The sequence below is a fragment of the Theropithecus gelada genome, chromosome 9 (genome assembly GCF_003255815.1).
Source record: "Theropithecus gelada isolate Dixy chromosome 9, Tgel_1.0, whole genome shotgun sequence".
NCBI lineage: Eukaryota > Metazoa > Chordata > Mammalia > Primates > Cercopithecidae > Theropithecus > Theropithecus gelada.
In genome coordinates, this window is record NC_037677.1 from 118,514,315 (window position 1) to 118,526,215 (window position 11,901).

Genomic DNA, 11,901 nt, shown 5'->3' on the forward strand with positions numbered 1-11,901 from the left:
ATCCCAGCTACTTGGGAGGCTGAGGCAGGAGAATCGCTTGAACCCAGGAGGCGGAGGTTGCAGTGAGCCGAGATTGCACCACTGCACTCCAGCCTGGGCAACAGAATGAGCCTGTGTCTCAAAAAAAAAAAAAAAAAAGTAACGTGGCAAATATTAATCCAACTATATCAATAATCACTTTAAATGTCAGTGATCTCAAGACACCATTTAAAAAGCAGACTGTCAGCATGAATAAGCAAAACAAGACCCAGCTATATGTTGTGTACAAGAAAACCACCTTAAATTTAAAGACACATTTCAATTAAAAGTAGAAGGATGGGCCAGACATAGTGGCTTATGCCTATAATCTCAGCACTTTGGGAGGCCAAGGAGGAGGATTGCTTGAGGCCAGGGGTTCAAGACCCTGGCAATATAGCAAGACCCTGTCTCTACAAAAAAAAAAAAAAAAAAAGGAATGTTTTTAGCTGGGCCTGGTGGTATGTGCCTGTAGTCCCAGCTACTTGGGAGGCTTACGTGGGAGGACCACTTGAGCACAGGAGGTTTAGCTTGCTGTGAGCCATGATCACGCCTCTGACAGCCAGTGTGGCCAACAGAGACCCTGTTTCAAAATAAGTAAATAAATGAGGAAGGTTATACCATGCTAGCACTAATTAAAAGAAACATAGAATAGCGATATTAATTTCAGAAAAAAAGACTTCACAGCAAAGAAAATTAGAAATAAAGAAGGGCATTATATAAGATAAAGAGGTCTATTCTCTAAGAAGGCATAACAATCCTTTATGTGGGTACACCATCCAACAGAGTGGTAAACTACATCAGGCAAAAACTCGTAAAACTACAAGGAGAAATAGATGAATCCACTATTATAGTAGGAGACTTCAACACCCCTCTGTCAGTCATTGATGCATCTACCAGGAAGAAAATCAGTAAAAACATAGTTGAATCAAATAACATCATCAATCAAGTAGATCTAGCTGACATCAGTAGAATTCTTCTGCTGAAAGTTTCTTCTCAAACTCACAACGTTCACCAAAGTAGACCACATTCTGGACCACAAAAAAATCAGCTCAACACGTTTTAAAGACTAGAAAACCTGCAGTGTCTGCTTTCAGACCACAATGATTGAATTGAACTAGAAATTAATAACATTAGCCGTGCACAGTGGTGTTTGCCTATAATTCCACCTACTTGGAAGAGTGAGGCAGAGAATCACTTGTGCCCAGCCTGGGCAACTTAGCAAGACCCTGTCTCAAAAAAGAAAAAAAAAAAAAACTACAGCTGGAAAGTTCCAACATACTTGGAGATTAAACAACACATTTATAAATAATGCTTGGGTGAAAGAATAAGTCTCAGGAGAGATTTAGAAATACATTGAACTAGGCTGGGCGTGGGGGCTCACGCCTATAATCCCCATGTTTTGGGAGGCTGAGGTGGGCAGATGACCTAAGGTCAGGAGTTCAAGACCAGCCTGGCCAACATGATGAAACCCCGTCTCTACTAAAAATACAAAAATTAGCCAGGCATGATGGCAGCCACCTGTAATCCCAGCTACTTGGGAGGCTGAGGCAAAAGAATCTCTTGAACCCAGGAGGCGGAGGTTGCAGTGAGCAGAGATCATGCCATTGTACTCCAGCCTGGGGTACAAGAGCGAGACTTCATCACAAAAAAAGAAAAAAGAAAAAGAAAAAAAGAATTATATTGAACTGAATGAAAATGAAACCACAACTTAAAATTTGTGGGATTTAGCAAAAGCAGCGTTTAGAGAGAAATTTATAGCAGTGAATGCATTCTTTAAAAAGGAGATCTAAAATCAAGATTCTACCTTTGAAGACTAGAAAAAGACCAAATCCCAAATAAGCAGAAAAAAATAATGATAATTGGAGTAGAAATCAAAGAAATTAAATAGGGGAAATCGGTACAGAAAATCAGTGAACCCAAAAGCTGGTTCTGTGAAATAAAATTGATAAACCTCTAGTAAGGTTAAGGAAAGAGAAAAGACTAGTTACCAGTATCAGAAGTGAAAGAGGGACCATCACTACTGATCCATGGACCTTTATTATCTATTATCCATGAGTAATAAAGGGGGATATAATTAAAACTCTGTGCCCACAAATATGACCACCTAGAGAAAATTGATGGATTCCTTAAAAGAATCTGCCAAAACTCACCAAAGAAGAAAAAGATCATCTGAATAGGTCTATATCTATTAAAGACATTTAATAAATAATTAATGACTGAAAACAGAATCACCAAGCACAGATGGGTTCACTAGTAGATTCTACTTAACATCTGTGGAAGAAATTATACCAGTTTTCTATAGTCTCTTCCAGAAAGTAGAAGCAAAGGGGATACTTTCTGACTCATTCTGTGAGGCCAACATTATTCTAATTCCAAAACCAAATCTGACAATGTATAGGAAGAATTATACACCACCACCAAGTAGGATTTACTCCAGGTATGCAAGACTGGTTCGATATTAGAAAAGCAATTAATGCAGCCCATCACCTCAAATCAGAAAGAAAGTCATATGATCATATCAATAGATATGGAAATAGCATTTGACAAAATTCAATACCCATTCATGATAAATATTCAGCAAACTAAAATTCAGGAGAACTGCCTCAACTTAAGAATATCTACTAAAGTCTTAACAGCTAACATCATACTTAATGGTAAGAAACTAGGTGGTTTCTCCTGAAAAATGATCTTACATCTCCTGATCTGAATCAGGAACAAGGCAAGGATGTCCTCTCTCACCATTTCTATTCAATGTCTTGCAGAAGTCCTAGCGAATGTACTAAGACTAGAAAAGGAAACAAAGGTATATAGATTAGGAAGGAACTAAACTGTCTTTGTTTACAGATGATATGATTGTCTATATGGAAAATCCCAAAGAAACACAAAAAAAGCTTCCTGGAACTAATGGCCAATTAGAGCAAGGTAGCAGGATACAGCCTTGTTAATATCCACGCACCACCATGCCCAGCTAATTTTTGTATTTATTAGTAGAGATGGGGTTTCACCATATTGCCCAGGCTGGTCTCGAACTCCTGACCCCGTGATCCACCTGCCTCAGCCTCCCAAAGTGCTGGGATTACAGGCATGAGCCACCATGCCCGGCCAGCTTCCTATCTTTAATGACCAGTTATGAACATAAATAATATGTGACTAAAAATATATTAAAGTGTGTTAAAGCTAAAATCTCCACAGCATTAGTATTTAGCTGAGTGACACCCCAGCTAAGTGATGATGAGGCCACATGACTGAGTCGACTGCCCACTCACCCAGCCTTCTCCAACTACTGTGAGTATGCATACAGGATCCTTTCCAAGGGTTTACACTGATTCCATTTGCATGGAGAATACTCAATATATTTGCCGAAGAAAAGCAAATCAGATGCTCTCATTGCCTTTTACGTTGTTTTCTCTGCACTGAGATGGGATGCCTGTGTCTGTTGAAACACAGCCCCTTTTAGCTTCTCTCTCTGACCATTCAGCCCAGCTTACACTGAGCAAAGCCCATTCCCTGTCAACCATACTATGTCTTCACATAATGCCTCACAGTAGTGTCAGTCTATGATAGTGATGACACACAGAAAAGCTTGTGACTGCTTCTGGTTGCCTTAGAAATCAGCTCAAGGCATCCTGAAGGATCAACAGTAGGTAACTGAAAGTCTGAAAGGGTCAGAAACTTTAATGTCTGGAAAACAGTGCTTTGCAGAATAGAGAATAAGTGATTAGAACATGGGAGAGCAGACACAGAGTTGGAGAGAGAGGAGCAAAGATGTATGTAAAGCTGGCAATTGATAGGGCAGTGGTGGAAGCCAAAGGTGTCAGAGCAGCATGAGGCAGTGACTCAAGGTGCTATGAGGAAGTGGAACAGGGGACTAGCGAAAGATCAACAAACAGAATATGAATCTTTGGTGACAGACTCGGAATGGTTGAGGCTGAGTGCAGAGGAACAGTAGGTATTATTTTCCTGCTATTTTGGGCAAGAGAATATTCAGCTATCTGGGAATGAGTGTAGCCCAAGGATGAAAATGATGAGCTCTGGAGTCATGTAGGCACATATCTTGACTCTGAAACTACTCCTGGGGCCTTTGGCAAGTCATGAAACCTCTCATAGCCTCGGTCCCTTTGCTAAGATTAGGGGATAATAAAGACCTATCTCACAAGATTGTTTGGAAGGCTAAGTAAAATAATCAATTTACATTCATAGTGTAATGCCTAGTGTATAGTAAACTCAATAAATGTTGCTATGGAAACAATGTAAGAAACTCTTAGAAAAGAAAAATATAAAACAGTATTATGAGTCTGTCTTTTTAAGAAATTAGCTTTATTAATACTTACCGGACAAACAGTCTTTTGTTTTTTTCTAGTTCTATCTTACAAAATCTTTCCCTTATTGGCCGGGCGCGGTGGCTTAAGCCTGTAATCCCAGCACTTTGGGAGGCCGAGACGGGTGGATCACGAGGTCAGGAGATCGAGACCATCCTGGCTAACACGGTGAAACCCCGTCTCTACTAAAAAAAATACAAAAAACTAGCCGGGCGAGGTGGCGGGCGCCTGTAGTCGGGAGGCTGAGGCAGGAGAATGGCGTAAACCCGGGAGGCGGAGCTTGCAGTGAGCTGAGATCCGGCCACTGCACTCCAGCCTGGGCGACAGAGCGAGACTCCGTCTCAAAAAAAAAAAAAAAACTTTCCCTTATTTTGCTAAGAGAAGCCAAAGAAAACAAAATATTTATAACCCAGGTTGTTAAACATAGAACCTATTTGCTAACTAATCAGATTAAGAAGAGGTCTCCAGGATGCTTAAACATGACTGTGCTCTATCCTAAGTAACACATTTCTCAGCTATATTTTTCTGCATTAAATTTTTTAAAATGTTGTCATCCAGTTTTATTACCAGTTTAAAATGTAAACCTTTGACAAGAATCATGAAAGATGTTAGATAGCTGTTGTTGGAAATTAATGACAGCTTATAAATTATATTGCTTACTAATAACTTTGCACATAACTGCACTTAAAATGTACATACCAACTTTTTTTTTTTTTTTTTTTTTTTTTTTTTTTTTTTTGAGACGGAGTCTCGCTCTGTCACCCAGGCTGGAGTGCAGTGGCCGAATCTCAGCTCACTGCAAGCTCCACCTCCCGGGTTTACGCCATTCTCCTGCCTCAGCCTCCCGAGTAGCTGGGACTACAGGCGCCCGCCACCTCGCCCGGCTAAGTTTTCGTATTTTTTAGTAGAGACGGGGTTTCACCGTGTCAGCCAGGATGGTCTCGATCTCCTGACCTCGTGATCCGCCCGTCTCGGCCTCCCAAAGTGCTGGGATTACAGGCTTGAGCCACCACGCCCGGCCTACATACCAACTTTTGCTTGTTTTCTTGTACTTACCAACTTTGAAAACTTTTCTCATCAAAGCTAAGTTCTTTGTCCTAGCAATAATACACAAAAACAGTAGTTTGTGGTATTTGAAATAGCAATATGGTCTTCCCTGTCCAGTGTTAAAATAAAGGTACTTCTGACAGTTTCAACCTCAAACAAAATATGGCTCTTTGTTTATTCTTTTATCAGAGTGCATTCCTTCCTTCCTTCAGGCAAAGACAGAAGTTAAACATACCATAGAATCCTGCCTATTGGCAGAGAGAAATGCCTTCTGCTATATATGGAAATGGCATCCCAAATCAACTCCCTAATATTCATACTACAGCATGTTTCCTGAAACCTTTCTCCAAATCCTAGTATAATTTATCTTTTTGATCTTCTAGATTGGCCTGGGCTAAAAATACTCAAGGCCCTCAGATTGCAGTAGGTTCCTATTCCCCACTAGTAAAGAAGATTAAAGTGAGGAAATACATTTACCTTGAAGTTTGGAGCCAATCATCATCATCATCATAAAAAACTTATCCCTGAGGTAGAAAGGGCCCAAGTGTTTGGAGAGAAAGTGCCCTCTGCCTGTTTAGTTCAGCATTTGGTTCAGTGAGCACCAGTGGTGCTGGCTGGACAGCACTGAACAGAGAATAGCCACCCACTGCACCCTCAAAGGGGTGCTTAGTCTAGTGAGGAGCATTGATACTAGACAAACAGCATAAATTGCCATAAATGTCATGGGAGGATGAGGTTTTCTCTGAGTTTGTGGAAGGTCTGAGGGAGTGACTTTTAAGCTGAAATCGAAAAGTGGTCTACATAAGACCCTAGGAGTCCCAGCTACTCAGGAAGCTAAAGCAGGGGAATCGCTTGAACCTGGGAGGCAGAGGTTGCAGTGAGCCGAGATCGCACCACTGCACTCCAGCCTGGTGACAGAGCAAAACTCTATCTCAAAACAACAACAACAAAAACACTGATGACCTAGACAAGAGCAGTCAGTGAAGTAGTCGGGGGAGAGGGGTGGCGGATGAAAACCCAGCAAAAGTGGATGGAGGAGAAAAGATGAGGTGAGAAAACGGAGAGGGATCACAGGTAACTCCTCAAATTGTCTTGTGAAGAGGAGTAAAAAAGGCGGGTAAAAACCGGAGGTTTCTACATATACTGAAGCCTCTTTTTCTGTGGAAGGGAGTGATCCAGCAGCAGGGAGATTTTGAGGAAAGGGAATCTGATAATTGCAAAATTGAGTCTCGAAGCTCAACAAGCACAGGTGGAAGGCTTGGCATTGGAAAGGCGTAGGGGCAGTGTTTCCTCTGTAAAGGCAGGAAGGCAGAGTTGGGACAGAGGCAATGTGGTGGTTCTGGCAGCAGGGAGGGAGGAACTCCTGAGGAACTGCTTCTGATTCCTCAGGGAAGGCTAAGGCAAAGTCCTCAGGTAGGAGGGAACACTGCGGGAGGAGAGGGTAGAAGGTATGAAGAGGAAGACATGAAACAAGGTTAACTATCCCTAACTGGGCTGGGCGCGGTGGCTCACACCTGCAATCCCAGCACTTTGGGAGGCTGAGGTGGGCGGATCACTTGAGGTCAGGAGTTCGAGACCATCCTGGCCAACATAGTGAAACCTTGTCTCTACTAAAAATTACAAAAATTAGCTGGGCATGGTAGCACATATCTGTAGTCCCAGCTACTCAGGAGGCTGAGGCAGGAGAATCGCTTGAACCCAGGAGGCGAAGGTGCAGTGAGCCGAGATCATACCACTGTAAGACTCCATCTAAGAAAAAAAAGTGTCCCTAATTGGGACATGGTGTAGGAGTTTGAGAACTGTACCATGGAAATAGAATAAAGGACATCCAACTTAAAATGTTCTAATACTTCCCCTTCATAAGGGTTTAGGTGGTGTCCATTCTTTTTTTTTTTTTTTTTTTTTTTTGGAGACGTATTCTTGCTCTGTCACCCAGGCCAGAGTGCAGTGGTGTGATCTTGGCTCACTGCAACCTCCACCTCTCAGGTTCAAGCGATTCTCCTGCCTCAGCTTCCCAAGCAGCTGGGACTACAGGTGTGCACCACCATGCCCGGCTAATTTTTGTTTTTTGTTTTTTTTTTTTTTTTGTTTTTTTTTTTTTTTGAGACGGAGTCTCGCTCTGTAGCCCAGGCTGGAGTGCAGTGGCCGGATCTCAGCTCACTGCAAGCTCCGCCTCCCGGGTTTACGCCATTCTCCTGCCTCAGCCTTCCCGAGTAGCTGGGACTACAAGCGCCCGCCACCGCGCCCGGCTAGTTTTTTGTATTTTTTAGTAGAGACGGGGTTTCACCGTGTTTGCCAGGATGGTCTCGATCTCCTGACCTCGTGATCCGCCCGTCTCGGCCTCCCAAAGTGCTGGGATTACAGGCTTGAGCCACCGCGCCCGGCCTAATTTTTGTATTTTTAGTAGAGACGGGGTTTCACCATATTGGCCAGGCTGGTCTCAAACTCCTGACCTCAGGATGCACCCGCCTCGGCCTCCCAAAGTGCTGGGATTACAGGCGTGAGCCACCACACCCGGTCTAGGTGGTGTCCATTCTTCAGAAGTGAGGAAACTGTTAGTCCACAAGTTTCAGCAGGAGAATGAAACACTTCATAAACTTAAGACCTTGTCTTTTGACTTCCTGTTTGCTAAAGCAGAGGCATACTACTATCAATAGTATCAAGAAATGACAATGGGAGAAGCATGGAAATACAATATGGTTCCAAAATGGGAAACTAAAATAGAGGAAGAGGAAAAGAGACCACAAAGTGAGAAAACAGAAGATGCTAAAAAATGGGACTCTAGTGCCTGAGAGGAAACTGAGTCACATAAAGAAACACACATACCAGGCTGAACGAGCCAGAGGCCTCAGGGACCACAAATACTGACTGTTCCCTCAAAGAATTCCCAGTGAAATACTTTCCCCTAAAATACTAACACTGGAAAAGGATAGAAAGCATGAAACTATCCAGAAAACACACAAAACTGAAACCAATAAGCACAAGGTGACATGGACAAAGGAACAGATGAAAGGACATGAAGACCGAATGATCTGAGGGAGAACTCACAGAGCAAAGATATGCTCAGAAGTGTTCCAGCCCCATTCCATCTTTCCTAAAATCTCAAGTGGAAAAAGAGAAGGTGAAAGTTTGAATGCGTCACAGCTTATCCAATTTTGCAACCTTACCAGAAATCACTTAGAAAAGTGATGATTCTGATGGAGAAATCAAAAAAAGAGGGTAAAATTCAGAAACCACTCTGAAGGGAGCTCTTGAGTATGCCACCATTTTTGAGAAGTCAACTAGAAAAAAATAAGGTTTAAATTATTTTATATTTTTTAGACTAGCATACTTTTATAGTCATTAATGCAATAAAATCATATGCTCCCTGGTTTTCTTTAAGTGCATCAAACTGGCAAAAATAAAAAGTAAAGCCACAAGCACAGTAATTCCAAGTGTTTCAGCTGGCTGTGTAACAACTCTAAAACTTAGTGACTTAAAGCAACCACCACTTTATCTCACAATTCTATGTCAGGAAATCAGACAGAGCTCAACTGGACATTTCTGTCCCATGAGGCACCACCAGAGCTGCCTGGGGATATTCAGGTGATGACTGGGCTCATCTGGAGGGTCCAAGATGGCTTCTCTACATGCCCTTGTCAGGGAAGGCTAGAAAGCTGGGCCTCCCTGGCCCTTCTCTCATTTGCAGCTCTCCATGTAGTCTCAGTGCCATGGGGTAGTTGGACTTATTATTCAGTGACTCACGACTCTACGACTGTGTATTCCAAGAGGCCTGTTGGAAGCTAGAAGGCTTCTTATGACTTAGCCTCCCAAGTCCCAGAACATCGCTTCTGTATTCTACTGGTCACATAAGTCACCAAGACCAGCTTAAATCCAAGGAGAGGGAAAACAGACTCCTATCAAAAAACTTTGGGCTGGGCGCACCTATAATCCCAGCACTTTGAGAGGCTGAGGCAAGCGTTATCACTTAAGGTCAGGAGTTCAAGACCAGCCTGGCCAACAAGGTAAAACCCCATCTCTACTAAAAATACAAAAAAATTAGACGGGTGTGGTGGCTTGCACCTGTAATCCCAGCTACTCGGGAATCCAAGGCAGGACAATCGGTTGAACACAGGAGGCAGAGGTTACAGTAAGCTGAGATCTGGCCACTGCACTTCACCCTGAGGGACAGAGCAAGGCTCTGTCTAACAAAAAAAAAAAAAGGAAGAAAAAAAAAGGTAGCCATTTTTAAATCTCCGCCTCCGACTCTGAAAAGTCTTATCTCACACACCTTCATCCTTCGCTGTGCTTTTCATCATTCTTTTAACACTACTAATCCCAACACTTTTCTAGAAATCCAGAAACCTACAATTTCACAGCCTCTGAGTTGATCTTGACCAAAGAGGCATGGCTCCCTCTCTGTAGGAGTAAATATAGCAGAGGGTGTACAAGCCTGTTAGAATTATGCAGAAACAGTGTCTTATGCTCTCCAATCCACCTAAAATTTAACGAGATGCCATATTCCTAAGCCTAAGCCCTAACTCTGTCAGGGAGCAATGACTTTAGCATGTAGCCCCTCTGTACTTCAAGGGGTTTACAACTCATCAACTCATGTGGGGAAGAAAACACTGAAGAAAAAAAATAGCATGTCTGGTTATGCAGTATGAAGTGTTTCATTGAAAATATGGACTAGAATTGGGCGGCAATTTATGGGGAACTGAGAATGGACCTTGGATGATAACTGCTTAGGCAGCATAGACAGGAGGAAGGCATGGCCACAGTTCCATCCTGATTTCTACCACCGTCAGCACAGAAATAAGGTTCCTCCCCAGCCCTTGGGGACATCCATGGAAAAGGTGTGAATACATGAGATGAGCACAGACAGGACGACTGATGTAAGAACACAGTGCTTTTAACAAAACCCTGGAGAAAAAGAAAGGCTTTGGGAAGGTGATGAGTTTTTTTTTTTTTTTTGAGACGGATTCTGGCTCTGTCACCCAGGCTGGAGTGCAGTGGCCCAATCTCAGCTCACTGCAAGGTCCGCCTCCCGGGTTCACACCATTCTCGTGCCTCAACCTCCTGAGTAGCTGGGACTACAGGCACCCGCCACCACGCCAGGCTAATTTTTTGTATTTTTAGTAGGGACGGGGTTTCACCATGTTAGCCAGGATGGTCTCGATCTCCTGACTTCGTTATCTGCCCGCCTCAGCCTCCCAAAGTGCTGAGATCACAGGCGTAAACCACTGCGCCTGGCCGAGTTTTATTTTTAAAAGATAACATGGCCGGGTGTGTTGGCTCACGCCTATAATCCCCGCACTTTGGGAGGCCGAAGCAGGTGGATCACCTGAGGTCAGGAGTTTGAGACCAGCCTGGCCAATATGGTGAAACCCTGTCTCTACTAAAAATACAAAAATTAGCCAGGAGTGGTGGCAGGCACCTGTAATCCCAGCTACTCAGGAGGCTGAGGCAGGAAAACCCCTTGAACCCGGGAGGCAGAGGTTGCAGTAAGCCAAGATCACGCCATTGCACTCCAGCCTAGGAGACAAGAGCGAAACTCCATCTCAAAAAACAAAATGTAACTTTTTTTTTTTTCAGTTCAGAAATTTAAAGAAAAAGTAGCTCATAATAACCACTGTTGATTATTTTATTTTTTTGAAATGGAGTCTGTGTTGCCCAGGCTGGTGTGCAGTGGCCCAATCTTGGCTCAGTGCAACCTCCACCTCCTGGGTTCAAGCAATTCTCCTGCCTCAGCCTCCTAAGTAGCTGGGATTATAGGTGCCCGCCACCATGCCCGGCTAATTTTGTATTTTTTAATAGAGAAAGGATTTCACCATGTGGGCCAGGCTGGTCTTGAACCCCTGACCTCAAGTGATCCACCCACCTCAACCTCCCAAAGTGCTGGATTACAGGTGTGAGCCACTACGCTGGCCACTGTTGATAACTTTACAAAGTAAAAAGTACAGTTTAGAAAATTCAATAGTTGGCCGGGTGCAGTGGCTCACACCTGTAATCCCAGCACTTTGGGAGGCCGAGGCGGGTGGATCACAAGGTCAGGAAATCAAGACCATCCTGGCTAACACTGTCTCTACTAACAATACAAAAAAATTAGCCAGGCGTGGTGGCGGGTGCCTGTAGTCCCAGCCGCTTGGGAGGCTGAGGCAGGAGAATGGCGTGAACACGGGAGACAGAGCTTGCAAGGAGCCGAGACTGGGCCACTGCACTGCAGCCTGGGAGACAGAGTGAGACTCTGTCTCCAAAAAAAAAAAAAAAAGAAAGAAAATTCAATAGTTACAGAAAGGTACAAAATGAAAAGCAACATAGCCTTAGTTTACAAAATGTAACCACTTTTAAGTTTCTCAAATTAGGAAAGTTTGAAACAAGTAGAAACCAGAAAAATGAAAGATAAAGAAGGGGGCAACTTTAGACAAGAACTTGGAAATCATTCCATTTATGTGCAATGTCTAGAACAGGCAGATTTACAGAGAGTATGTTATTGGTTGCTTAGGGGTAAGAGGTCAGGATAGGAGGTGAGGTAGAG